This window comes from Hylobates moloch, unplaced genomic scaffold (assembly GCF_009828535.3).
Source record: "Hylobates moloch isolate HMO894 unplaced genomic scaffold, HMol_V3 SCAFFOLD_9, whole genome shotgun sequence".
In the NCBI taxonomy this organism is placed as follows: domain Eukaryota; kingdom Metazoa; phylum Chordata; class Mammalia; order Primates; family Hylobatidae; genus Hylobates; species Hylobates moloch.
In genome coordinates this window covers 88,610,662-88,625,046 of record NW_026652284.1, presented here as the reverse complement: position 1 = coordinate 88,625,046, position 14,385 = coordinate 88,610,662, and positions in this window count along the sequence as shown.

Sequence of the window (14,385 nt, the reverse complement as noted above, 5' to 3'; positions counted from 1 at the left end):
ACCACCTCGGCCTCCCAAGGTGCTGGTATTGCAGGTGTGAGCCACCATGCTCAGCCTCATAATTTATTTTATTAACAACCTTTTACAATTTTTAAATTTAGAGGTTATTTCTACTTTGAAAAGAGGTCAGGAGTTCCAGACCAACCTGGCCAACATGGTGAAACCCCATCTCTACTAAAAATAAAAAATTAGCTGGGCATGGTGGTGGGTGACTGTAATCCCAGATACTCAGGAGGCTGAGGCAGGAGAATCGCTTGAACTCAAGAGGCAGAGGTTGCAGTGAGCTGAGATTGCACCACTGCACTCCAGCCTGGGTGGCAAGAGCAAAACTCCGTGTCAAAAAAAAAAAAAAAAGTTGTAGGCTGGGCATGGTGGCTCATGCTTGTAGTCCCAGAACTTTGGGAGACTAAGGTGGGAGGATCACTTGAGCCCAAGATTTTGAGACCAGCCTGGGCAGTAAAGTGAGACCCCATCTCTCTCTCTCTATATATATTTTAAAAGTAAATCACACTACAGGGAATATTTTTGTACTCACTTAAAGATAACATTTTGAATATATCTTTAAGATAGATTCTTTTTTAAAGGAAACTGATAGAAGGGATATAAGGATTTTTAAGGCTTTTGATATATTGTGATTCAATGACCTGCTGCTGTATAATAAAATTTCTACAACTCTGTGGCTTTAGAATCACAGCCTCCATGCCATTCTAAGGGAGTAGTAAAAAAGAAAAAAAAAATAACAGCCATATATTATGTCTCTGCACAATGTTGACTGGGGTCACTCGTGCAGCTGCATTCAGCTGAAGGCTCAACTGAGGCTGGATGTCTAAGATGACTTCACTCATATATCTGGCACCTTAGCTGGTATGTTAGTCAGTTCTTGCACTGCTGTAAATAAATACCTGAGACTGGGTAATTTTATAAAGAAAAGAGTTGGCCCACAGTTCTGTAGGCTGTACAGGAAGCATAGCAGCTTTGGCTTCTGAGGAGACCTCAGGAAACTTACAATCATGGCAGAAAGTGAAGAGAAAGCTGGTACTTCACATGGTTGAGAGCAGGAGGAAGGTGGGGAGGGAGGTGCTACCCACTTTTAAACAACCCGATCTCATGAGAACTCACTTGCTATTCAGTATCAAGGGGGTAATGGTGCAAAACTGTTCATGAGAACTCTGCCCCCATAATCCAATCACCTCCCACCAGGCCCCACCTCCAACACTGGGGATTACAATTCAACATGAGACTTAGGAAGGGACACAGATCCAAACCACATCAGCTGTGATGGTTGGAAGAGCTGGGAGATGACTTGGCCTCACTCTGCATAGACTGTCATAATTCAGTAGTCTAGCCTGAACTTATCTATAGGGCAGCTGGATTCCATGAAAATAAACTTAGAAGCTTCCAGGCTTCTGAAGACGCAGACCTAGAAGTCAAAGCAAGTCATGGGGCCAGCCCATATTTAGGGGGAAGAGAAGTAGACTCTACTTTTTAATGGAGAAGCTACGGATTAATGTTGCAGAAGGAGACTGAGGTAAGAAGAATTGTTGTGGTCATCTTTTGGAACTATTCAACCATATATCACCATATTATTATTTTATATAACACTAATTTACAATAAAAAAGTGTATGCAACATATACTTCCATCAGATTGCCATGAATTAAAAGGTGTCAGCAAGGATATACAGCAACAATAACTCTTATATACTCCTGGAAACAGTGTAATCTTGAATGCCCACTTTAGAAAGCAGTTTGGTATTAACTGCCAAAGTTCATAGGTATATACCTGAAAAAATGGGTGCATGGGTAGACTAGAATATATGTAGAAGAAGGTTCATAGCAGCATCATTCATAGCTCAGTATAGCCCAAAACTAGAAACCCTAAACTTCATGGAGTCTAAAATAGATTTTGTGGAAATGTTAAATATTATAAAGCAGTGACAATGAACAAACAATACACTCAGCAACATGAATGAATCCTTTACACATAATGTTGAACATAAAATCCAAGTCACAAAAGGATGGATACAGTGTGTTTTCATTTATGTAAAGTTCACAAACAAGCAAAATGGAACTATGTTGTTTAGGGATGCAACAAATAATATAACTATAAAGGAAAAAAGAGAAATTGTTACCATTTCAAAGCTAGAATAGGAGTTTGCCCCAATGAGGATGAAAGAGGATGGAGAGGAGAATCTAGGCAGAGGAAACAGCGTAACCGGATGATTGGAAGGAGCTGTTTAAATTTACGGAAATTAAAGCACATGCACAAAAGGAAGAATAGGAACTTACAGGCCAATTTAAGGATTTTCAGGTTTCATGCTAAGAACAACAAAAAGCCATTGATTAGTTTGAAGCACATCATAATCAGGTTTTCATTTTCAAAGGGTAATTTTGTCTATCCTGTGTAAATTGATTAGAGAAAGTCAAGAGTGGATACAGGGATATAGTTAGGAATCTATTTGCAGTGGCTTCAGGTGAGATATGATATGGCTTCAACTGGTGCAGTGACTGGAAAAGGTGAGAAAACAATAAATCTGAGATAAACTTGGAAGGTGGAATTAACAAGAGCTGATGCTTGGCAATTAAAAAAAAATAGAATGAGTTAGCGTGACTTTTATCTTCTGGCATGATCAACAGGGTGCCATTGATCAAGAAAGGGAACACTAGTGGAGGGCTGGACCTTGATTTTGGATTCCTGGGAGACATGCAATTGCAGATGTTAACGAATAAGTTGAATAAATGATCTGGAGCTCAGATGAGGTGCTTGAGTCAGAAAGAGGAATTTGGGAGTCATCAGCACTGATATTTTTTTCTTTTAATATACCGTGGCAGTAGATGAAATGGGGCATAGCGAAATACCAGGAGAGGTAAAATGACTCAGAAAGGACAGGTAGAAGCAAGAAGCAGTGAAGATATTAAAACTATCTATGTGCAAGGCACTGTGTTTGATGCTGGGGCACATGGATGAGTAAGATATGGACCCTAGTTTACTGCCAAGTAGAGGAAATAGACACTTTAGCATATTACACATATTTTACTTGGTAAATGACAGAATAAAGATAAGTACAAGATGCTGTGGGAACTCAGAGAAGGGCAGTGAAGCCTGGGAAGTCCAGTAAGAATTAGCCAGAAGAAGAAAAGTGGGAAATGCAATCCAGGCAGACAGAATAAGACACACAGAAGCACTGAGGCTTGAAAGTATATCATGTATGTACATGATTGCAAGCAGACCAGTATTATTAATGTACAGAGTTTGAAGGCTAAGTGACGGGACATCAGAGCAAAGAGGGAGAAAGACCCCAGTCATGGGGACCTTGGATGCCCTGTCAAAGAACTTAGGATTGAATCAGTAGGAATACAAGTGACATAGTCGTATTTGCATATTAGAAAGATTACTTAAACTGTGAGTGAGGGGTGAGAGTAAACTGAACACAGCTGAACTGGTTAGGAAAACAATAAGTGGCTGAATAGTGGGTGCTGATAGGGACATGGGAGAAATACATTTGATAAATATTTAGGACTATTCTTTAATTCAAAGAGCCTTTCTGGAAGGTCATAAATGCTCATTTCTAGTTTGTCCCAGTTTTAAAAGCAGTTGACTAGTATTTGGGGAGATGGCAGTGGCCCAAATTGTCAATCTCTGAATTCCTACACACACACACACACACACACCCCCACAGCAACTAGATGGCAAAGCCAAAACGCCTAAGTAATATTTACAATAAAGCTAGGGGACCTCAAAATACAAGCAGGTGGTGGTAACCCCTCAACAGTCACAGACTGTCAGGTTCTGTGCGGGAGGAAGAAGGTAGCCATGAAGCTGAGGACCAAGATCACTGCCAGCAGGTGACAGCAGGTGCGGGCATGAGCCTCAGCAGCCGTGGGCTCGCGGACCACTGCTCAGAGCAGCCGGATAGGAGACAGCACATTGTCCTCTTAGCCAGGGTGGCGCTCCTGCTGGCAGTCTGCGGGCACCGGAGCAGTCCAGCCTACCTGTAACTCCAAAACTTGTGACTCGCCACTGCTCCCTCCCATCTGGGACACGGCCCCACACTGAGAAGAATCTGCTGCAAACAATCCAAAGCAGCATTGGGATAAATGGGATAAAGAAAAGTAAAGGTCCAGTGGAGAGGGCTCGGGGCCAAGGAATCCCAGAAAGCAAGCCACTGATGCTTTGACCACTACGCAAAAACAACAGAAGTGGGAGCTTCTTAAAGTCAGAAAAGATTTCCTCCATTCCATCCCATTGTAAAAATTTGGGAAAAACTAGAACTGAACACCAGGAGAGTACGGAGGGAAAATCCCATATTATTTTTTTTTTAAAAGGAGCAAATAAACATCTACAGACAAGGAAAGCAGGCCAGGAAGATGTGCCCACAAAACAGCTCAAAATAGTAACTTCACACTTTAAAACAAGTCTAAGAACATTAAGAAAATTATTCAAGATTTTGAATAATGGTGTTTTGTGGAAGAATGTGTTCACTGGGTAACTCATAAGTTACAATCAGAAAAGCTCAGCACTGAGGGGACAAAACGACAAAGAATTAGAGATAAAAGGAAAAACATTTCCAACACAAAGATGAAATGAAAAAGAATATCAGAGAAAATAAACACAAGAGATAATGCCTTAAAAGAAATAGGAAGTGGCCAGGCACGGTGGCTCACGCCTGTAATCCCAGCACTTTGGGAGGCTAAGACGGGCAGATCACTTGAGGTCAGGAGTTCAAAACCAGCCTGGCCAACATGGAGAAACCCTGTCTCTTCTGGAAAAACATAAATTAGCTGGGCTTCATGGCATACACCTGTAGATCCAGCTACTTGGGAGGCTAAGGTAGGAGAACTGCTTGAGCCCAGGAGGTGCAGTGAGCTGAGAGTCCCCCACTGCACTGGGTGACAGAGCAAGACTCCATCTTTAAAAAAAAAAAAAAAAAAAGAAAGGAAGTGAAAAAGGAAATTTAAAAAAATTAGAAAAGCAATATTTTTAAAATAAAAAAGAAATGAAGAGATAAAGACTATTAGTGAAGCTAGTAGTCTAGATAAACCTTTTCCAGCAGCTACAGACAGAGCTCTGCTTTGTATCTGCCGCTGCCTTAAAACCATCGTCTTAGGCATCTTTGTATCTCTGTGGCCTCACTTAGTTCTTGTCACATGACAAGAAGGTGATGAGAAACTGGGGGAGCCATTCTACATAGGAAAGTCAGGGAAGACTTCTCTAACCATATTCATAGCCTCACATTATGAGCTTAGTTTGCTATAATGTTAAAATATTCAAGCACCCATGAATCCCGGTTGTTCTTCTGTGAACTAACTACAGGCCTCCTTTCCTTTTTCCTTATTCCTTCCAAAAGGTACATGGGGTATAGTTATAAATACACCTAATTCCAGACCTCTTAGAACTCATAGTTTAGTGGAAGGGACAGATGGGTAAACAGTAAGTAAATACAACATGACAAAGGGCATATCACAACTTTGAACAGTATTACTGTTCTCGTTGGTAACTCTTCTCCCTTGGGCCTCTGAAGTCCCTGGAAAACCCTGTTTTCCTGTTTGAATTCCAGGCTGAATATCTGCCTGGCTCCCTACATCATCTCAATATTTACTTTTTATTTTTTGGCTAGATCAGTAACTTGACCTGCATGCAATACTAGCTTAATTCCCTCATAGTCAGTTGATTATAGCATTGGCTTGAGATACATGACTTAATGTAACATGACAATTTTATTTTAAAATTACTTTCTTAAAGAGCCTGTATTTTTCACACCAAATATTTTAAATAAATGCTAAATAAGACTTTTGGCCAGATAATTCAAACTAGCTATTAGCCAAGAGAATGCATTCACTGGGTAACTGTCATTATTAGAAATCTATGCTGCATTCTAGTATTACTGTATTTCTATCAGTAAGCACAATCACCAACCACTTGGTCTGGTAATCAGGCAGGGAGTGTTTATCTGTACTGCAGGAATTTTTAAAGACAGATAACACAGACAGAATATTCTGTAAGAGACACACAAAATTAGAAGTATTTAAACAAATACATAGGTATTTTAATTATGTTCTGAACTGGCTAGTGGTTTCTATTAGCTTGTCAACTCTTCTAGCTTTACCACAATTCTTTTAGATTCCTCTGAGGTACTCCCAATTACTGGAAATTGCTACCTTCCCCCAAAGAATGGGGTAGCCACATTCCAGGGCCTAGTGTTGGGGACAGATGAGAAAGAACAGTGACGGTTCCCCTTTCCCAATATCCTTCACTTCACATATTACCAGGCCTCAGAACTAGAGTAAAATTGACTGTCAATCCTAGCTTTATATGAGGTGGTAAGTGAAGAAAGAAGGGGATTAAAGTTCTCCAGAGGCATCTTCTCTCCAGGTGATTCTTTAATGAGGATGACAGCAGGTTTGAGGCTTCTGGAAATTCTCACACAGGCATTAGGTGTAATCATAGGAAGTTCCAATAAGGTCCCTCAAGAGCAAGAGAATAAGGTCAGGAAAAAGTCATCTTCTGAAGATACATACTCCAAGAAACAATAATTATTTTACAAAAAGACATAGAAAACACTTAGATGTAAGATACGTATATATTTTAATCTAATTAAACTACTCCATTACGACTTCATAACGCATCACTATGGTCGTACTTATCACACTGCAGCAGAATTCTAAGTTTTGACCTATCTGTCCCTTCTACCAACCTGTGAGTTCCTTTACATAGGAACAGTATTTTAGTCATTTTTGTTTTGTTTTACCCTCAGAATCTAGCTCTGTGTCTGGCTCAGAAGAGGGATGAAGAAAATGTGTGTTGACTAAATGAGCTGGAAATATAATGAAAGAAGGCAGACATTGAATTGTAATAGGCATCTGCATGTAGTATACAGGAAAGGTTATTTGATGATTAAAATGTTAAGGCTATTTAGAAATATCTGAGATATATGGAATCAGCAGATATGAACATTCTGATTGCTAAAATATGTGCACCACAGTAGTGGCAGGTATTCATTAGACTATTCCAAAACATAAGCCAATTTCTTTCAAGAACACATAGTTCTAGATATCCAGGTTTTGTGCACATTCATTTATTTCTAGAGCATTTACATTTATTAAATACTTTTTTTTTTTTTTTTTGGAGACAGAGTCTTTTTCTGTCACCCAGGCTGGAGTGCAGTGGCGCGATCTTGGGTCCCTGCAACCTCCACCTCCCGGGTTCAAGTGATTGTCCTGCCTCAGCCTCCTGAGTAGCTGGGACTACAGGCACACACCACCACACCAAGCTAATTTTTGTATTTTTAGTAGAGACAGGGTTTCACCATGTTGGCCAGGCTGGTCTCAAACGCCTGCCCGCTTCGGCCTCCCAAAGTGCTGGGATTACAGAAGTGAGCCACCGTGCCTGGCCTACTGAATAACTTTTATGTGCCAGGTACTGAGATGGGAACCGGAACTATAATAACAGATATTCATAGTCTTTTTTTATCAAGATGTTTAGTAGGAGGAAACAACAACAACAAAAAAGGTAAACTAAAATGTTATAAGCTTTGAGGCCAGGTGCCATGGCTCATGCCTGTAATCCTAGCACTTTCAGACACCGAGGTGGGCAGATCACTCGAGCCCAGGAGTTTGAGACCAGCCTGGGCAATATAGCAAAACTCCTTCTCTGCAAAGAATATAAAAATTAGCTGGATATGGTGGTGCGCACCTATAGTCCCAGCTACTTGGGAGGCTGGAGTGGGAGGATCACCTGAGCCCAAGGAGGCCCAGGCTGCAATGAGCTGTGATTGTGCCACTGCACTCCAGCCTGGGCAACAGAGTGAAACTCCACCTCAAAAAAAAAAAAAAAAAGTAATAATAATGTTATAGGCTCTGAGATAAAAGTTTGTTGCCAGTAGAGAGCGGTAGAAGAAGAGACTGATGACTTTAGATAAGTTTTGCTAATGGGAAATAGAGAATAAAAAGATGCTTCATCCAAATCTTAAAATATGACAAGGTGATCAACAGGGTGAGGACAGAAGAGCATTTTAGACTGAAGGAGCTTTATTGAAGAAACAATAAACTTGGTGGCTTACTTGAGCAGAGCTTACTGTGGAAGGGGTGTAGGGTTCTGGAGAGATGAGGTCCCAAATAACTCTATTTCATGGGCTAAGAAGTTTTGACTTTATATTACGCAAAATTGGAAGTGACAGAGTATATTAAATTGCTAGGGCCACCATAACCAACTACCATAGAATGGTTGGGTTTAAGAACAGAAATTTGTTTTATCACAATTCTGGAGGCTGGAAGTCCAAGATAAAGGTGTTGATAGGGTTGTTTCTTCTGAGGCCTCTCCTTGGCTTATAGATGTCCATCTTCTCCCTGTGTCGTTACATGGCCTTTACTCTGTACATATCTGTGTCCTAATCTTCTCTTCTTATTAGGACATCAATTATATTGGATTAGGGCCCACCCCAATAATCTCATTTTAACTTAGTCACCTCTTTAAAGACTCTACTTCCAAATACAGCTACATTCTGAGGTACTGGAAGTTGTGACTTTGACATATGAACTTGGAGAGAATATAATTCAGCCCATAACAGGGTTAGATTTAATTTAGATCATCAAGACAGCAGTGTGGACAGATGCAAGACCAGGGCAGGGAGACCCTTTGGAAGACTATTGCAGTATTTAGTTTGTATGGGTGATGATCCCAAGGTTGGTTTGGTTGTTGTTTTATCCCTGTCTTGGCTGATAATCTGAATTTGAACAAGAGACAGAGGGAAGCCCGGCAAAGGAAGATGTCAAAAGGGTCAACAGGAATATCATGTTAAGGATCACTGGCCTGCAGGATAGAATTCAGACTTTTTGGCACAGTCCACAGGCTTCTGACAATTTCCTTCTGATCCCTCAGTGCAGCAGACTCTCGTCCTGCCACTCAACACAGTGCACGCCCTGCCCTCTAGCCATAAAACCTCATAGTCTCCAATCACACTAGGCTTTTCCTCAAAGCCAAGCCTGTGTGCCTGCTCTGCCCTCTGCCTGAAATATTCTTTCTCCTCTTCTTAGCCAGCAAACATCTATCTGTTCAAGTAGAGGTAGTCAAATGTTGCCTTCTTCGTGAAACTCGAACGTTCTCTGGCAGCGAGGAACTTCCTCCCCTAGACTCCCGGGAGCATTCTGCCTAGACACTCTCATTTGGTGCTATGATTAGTTTACATTTTACACACTTGCTACTCTGACTAAATTGTAAACTCCTTGTGGGCTGGGACTGGCTTCCTTTGTTTCCCCAGAGCTCGATATTGTGATCACCAAATGGGAAAGTCTTCAATAAATATTTGATAAATGTGTGAGAATCAAAGTCTACACCTGTTACCACCTAGACACTACCAGGTAAAGCCTTGCCTGTGCTTTCTCTGTGATATCTCTTTTTAACTAAAACACTAAGAAGAGGTTAAAGAAAGTCAGATTCTCCATATTTGGGGCTAAATCTCTCTTATAAAAAGAAACAAGATATTTTACAAACCAGCAAGGAAAATTCCAGGGGAAAAGCCAGGGGAATCAGCAGAGTTTCCAATCTGTCACCACTTTAATCCATCTTGTAAATCACTTCCAGTTTAATTTTAAAGGACAAAACACCACTGTCTTCATGTCTTTTTCTATTTAAAAATTTAACAAGTGGCTCCCTTTGCCTATCTGATCAAATCCAAGTTTCCCCATATGGTTTTGAAGACCTTCCATGGCCTGGCTCTATTTTACTCATCAAATCCACTGTCTACACAACTGTCAGAATCACCTCCCTGAAACACAGACAGGATTATTCACTATCATACTCAAAAATACTTTAAGGCTCCTTATGACCTAAGATAAATCTCAAATTCCTCAGATTAGTTTTCTACTCTAGTAAGCCCTCATTTAACATTGTCAATAGGTTCTTGGAAACCGTGACTTTAAGCAAAATTAAGTATAATGACACCAAGTTTTTGGGTTTATTTTCCTCATGAATGTTATAAGGAAGCGACCTTGAATGAAATGACATTACTCGAAGACCTGCTGTACTTTGTTTCGCTTAAGGTTGCAGTTTCCAAGAACTACCAACAACATTAAGTCGGGACTTACTGTACTTGGCCCTGGTCTTTCTTGCCCAGCAATTCTCCCCTATAGACTCCAATCATCAGCTCACTTCCCGAGTTGTCCTTCACAGATATTTCTTACATTTTCCTGTTTCTGTGCCTCTACAGTCTTCAAGTTGTTCCTGAACCACCTGTACTGTTCTCTTCCATATCTGTAGTACAACTTAGCAGTCTTAATACAAAAGACTTCCAATCCACTAACCTTTCCAACTGCTCTACCTCCACTGATAATCAATTCCTGTTTGGGGTCAGTCTTGAACTAACATCACCATCTGATATAGTTAATTCCTCTTTACTGCTTGGGCCACTCTCCTCCTTTGACTTCTAGGACACCACTTTCTCTTCTTCCTCCTCTTCTTTCTTCCATGAACTGGCCGATCCTTCTTTAGCTTTTTTATTTGATCTGAGTTGTCCCAACCTCTACAAGTTGAAGTATCTAAGATTTAACCCTGCTAATCTCTTTTCTAAACACACATATACTCAGATTTCATCCAGTTCCATGGTTTTCAATTTCATCAATAGGTTAAAAAGATCTAATTTTCTATCTCCAGCTCTATCTCCTTTCCCCCGATTCCAGATTCATATGTTCTACTGCTTAATTAATATCTCCACTTGGATGTCAAAAAGGCATCTCAAACATAACATGTCCAAAACTAAACACTTTATTTCCCTCTTCCCTAAAACTTGCATCTGTCATACCCTTCCTCATCTTAGTAAATGGCCCCCAGTTCTTGTAGATCTTAGAATCATCTCTGACTCCTCTCTTTCTCATCTAATCCATTAGCAAATTTTGCATTGAAAATATGTTCAGAATTGCACTGTGTCTACAACTCTTTCACTGCTACCACTTTGGTCCAAGCCATAATCATCTCTTTTTTGAAGTATTTAAATAGTATCTTTACTGATCTCTCTGTCCCTGCACCCCTAACCCTCAAGGTGGTCTTTCTAGAGCTGATTATGTAAACTCCTCTGCTCAAAACCCCGTTAGTAGCTTCCCATCTCATTTAGAATATAACCAAATTCATTACCATGGCCTACAAAGCATTATGACATCTGGCCCACCATTGCTTCTGAGTCTATCTGCTACCACAGCTACTCTTAGTCAGCTCTAGCACTTCTAGCCTCCTTGTAATTCTTGCAGGACTCCAAGCACACTTCTGCTTCAGTATCTTTATATTTAATATTCCTTCACCAGCAATGTTCTTCCTCTAGATAGTCACAGGCTCTCTCACTTCCATCAGGTTACCTTCCAAATTCTACCTTATATGTCCAGGTATAGTGGCTCATGCCTGTAACGCCAACACTCTGGAAGGCCAAGGCAGGAGGATCATTTGAGGCCAGGAACTTGAGATCAGCCTGGGCAACACAATGAGACTCTGTCTCTACAAAATTTTTTTTTTAAAAATTAGCCAGGCGTGGTGGCACATGCCTGTAGTCCCAGCTACTCAGGAGGCTGAGGTGGGAGGATCACTTGAGTGCTGGCGCTTGAGGCTGCAGGTCAAGCTGATACCACGCTGCTGCATTCCAGCGTGAGTGACAAAGAAAGATCCTGTCTCCCAAAACAAAACAAAACAAAACAAAAAACAAAACCAAACAAAAAATTCTACCTTATAATTGAGGCCTTCTATAACTACTTTATACAAATTAGCAACCTTTCCCCATCATTCTCTAGCCTTTACCTTGAGTTATTTTTCTTCATATCACTTACTACCACTTAATAAAGTATATATTTGTTAATATGTTTTTATCTATATCCTTCCACTTGAACGTAAGTTTTCTTTAGAGAATGTTGTTTTCTTTCCTTCTGTATTCTCTGGACCTAGAATAGTGCCTAGCATGTTGTAAGCATTTAGTTTAAATTGAATAAATTAATAATTATCATCTATAAGACTGAAAGCTCCTGTGGCCACGGACTAACACTTACTGATTATATATTCCCAGTAACACCTAGCTTAGTACCTTGCATGTGGTAAAAGTTCAGAATGTTTGTCAAATAGAATTGCATCTTATTTCTCTCTGCTTCTCAAAGATGCTCTCTGTTCCTTTTTGGAAAGTTTTCATACTGCTACCTGCTTCCTTCCTTCCTATGCTCTACCTCACTTCTGCCTCTTTTCTTGTTTATATTTTATTACAACTTCCTGGGGTTTCAGGAAACTTCAAATTACAACTGTTATTTCTCAACTCTTAGAGGCCACACAGACTATGCCCCACAATTTAGCAGCTTATACTAACATGTATTCTCTGCTTCATGGGCATTCATCCTTGCTTTCCCAACAATACTGTAAATGGCATAATGGTAGAGATCATATAATACTTCCACATCATTGTAAATTTACAAGGTGACATGCATTGTAAGCAATTGATAACTATATCAACTCATTCAGAATAGTATCTCCATTTGCTTACTAGACATAACCACTCAGATATTTAATAGAGATCTCATTTTGCAGAACTCCTTGTTTAAGTACCCATGCATATTCTTTTGCCATTCTACCCCATACACTGGTCACCAGAAGGAACTCAGTTTCTTAAGCCCAAAGTGGAGGAATAAACTTCTTAATTTTGAGATAGAAGATTCACATGCAGTTATAAGATCAATTTGTAAGCACAGGGGAGATCCCATTTGCTCTCTACCCAATTCACCCTAATGGTAACATCTTGCAAAACTATAATACAGTCTAGCACTTCCTCAAACTATGTAACCCAGCAATTCCACTCCTATACATATACCTGAGCAAATTGAAAACACATGTCCACAAAAATACTTGTACACGAATGTTTATAGTAGCATTATTATTATTATTATTATTTTGAGACAGAGTCTCGCTGTGTCACCCAGGCAGGAGTGCAGTGGTGCGATCTCAGCTCACTGCAACCTCCACCTCCTGGGTTCAAGTGATTCTCCTGCCTCAGCCTCCCAAGTAGCTGGGATTACAGGCACACGCCACTACGCCTGGCTAATTTTTGTATTTTTAGTAGAGATGGGGTTTTGCCATGTTGGCCAGGCTGGTCTTGAACTCCTGAATTCAAGTGATACTCCTACCTCAGCCTCCCAAAGTGCTGGGATTACTATAGTAACATTATCCTTAATAGCCAAAAAATAGCCAAAAGATGGAAACTATATAAATTTCCATTTACAGATGAATGGATAAACAATATGTGGTCTATAAATACAATGGAGTATTATACAAATACAATGGCCATAAAAAGGAATGAAGTACTAATACCTGCTACAACTTGGATGAACCTTGAAATCATCATGTAAAGTGAAAAAAGTGGGATACAAAAGGCCACATATTATACGATTCCATTCATATGAGCATCTTGAATAGGGAAACCTGTACCAATAGGAAGTGGTTGTTTAGGGCTGGAGTGAGGGGAATGGAAGGATAGGGGAGTTACCCTTAACTAAAGGGTACAAGGCTTCTTTCTGAAGTGATGAAAATGTTCTACAATTGACTGTGGTGATGACTGCACTTCTCTGTGTATGTCTATGGAACTGTATACTTTAAATGGGTGGACTGTATGGTATATAAATTTTATCTCAATAAAGCTGTTGAAAACAAAACATAAATTACAGTACAATAGCACAACTAGGATAATGACATAGTTAAGATCCTGAGCATTCCATTACCACAAAAATCCCTGCTATTGCCTTTTATAGCCACCCTCACTTCCCTCCCACCCCCACATCCTCCTTAACCCTTGGCAGTCACTAATCTAGTTTCCATTTCCATAATTTTGTCATGTAAAAATATTATGTAAATAAAATAATTTAATATGTAACATTTGGGAACTAACTTTTTTTTTGAAATGGAGTCTCGCTCTGTTGCCCAGGCTGGAGTACAGTGGTGAGATCTCAGCTCACTGCAACCTCCACCTCCCTGGCCCAAGCAATTCCCCTGCCTCAGCCTCCTGAGTAGCTGGGATTACAGGTGCACGCCACCATGCCCCGTTAATTTTTTTGTATTTTTAGTAGAGACAGGGTTTCACCATGTTAGCCAGACTGGTCTCGATCTCCTGACCTCAGGCAATCCACCCACCTTAGCCTCCCAAAGTGCTGGGATTACAGGCATGAGCCACCGCGCCCGGCCGGGAAGTAACTTTTATTCACTCAGTGTAATTCCCTGGAAATTCATTCAGGTTGTTGTGTGTATAGCTAGTCCTCTCCTTTTTAGCTGAGTAGTATTTCTAGAAATTATTTTGATTTTTACTCTTCCTTATCCATCATATCCAATCCAGGAACAAGTCTTGTTGGTTCTACCACCAAAGTCCATCTTGGTTCTTATC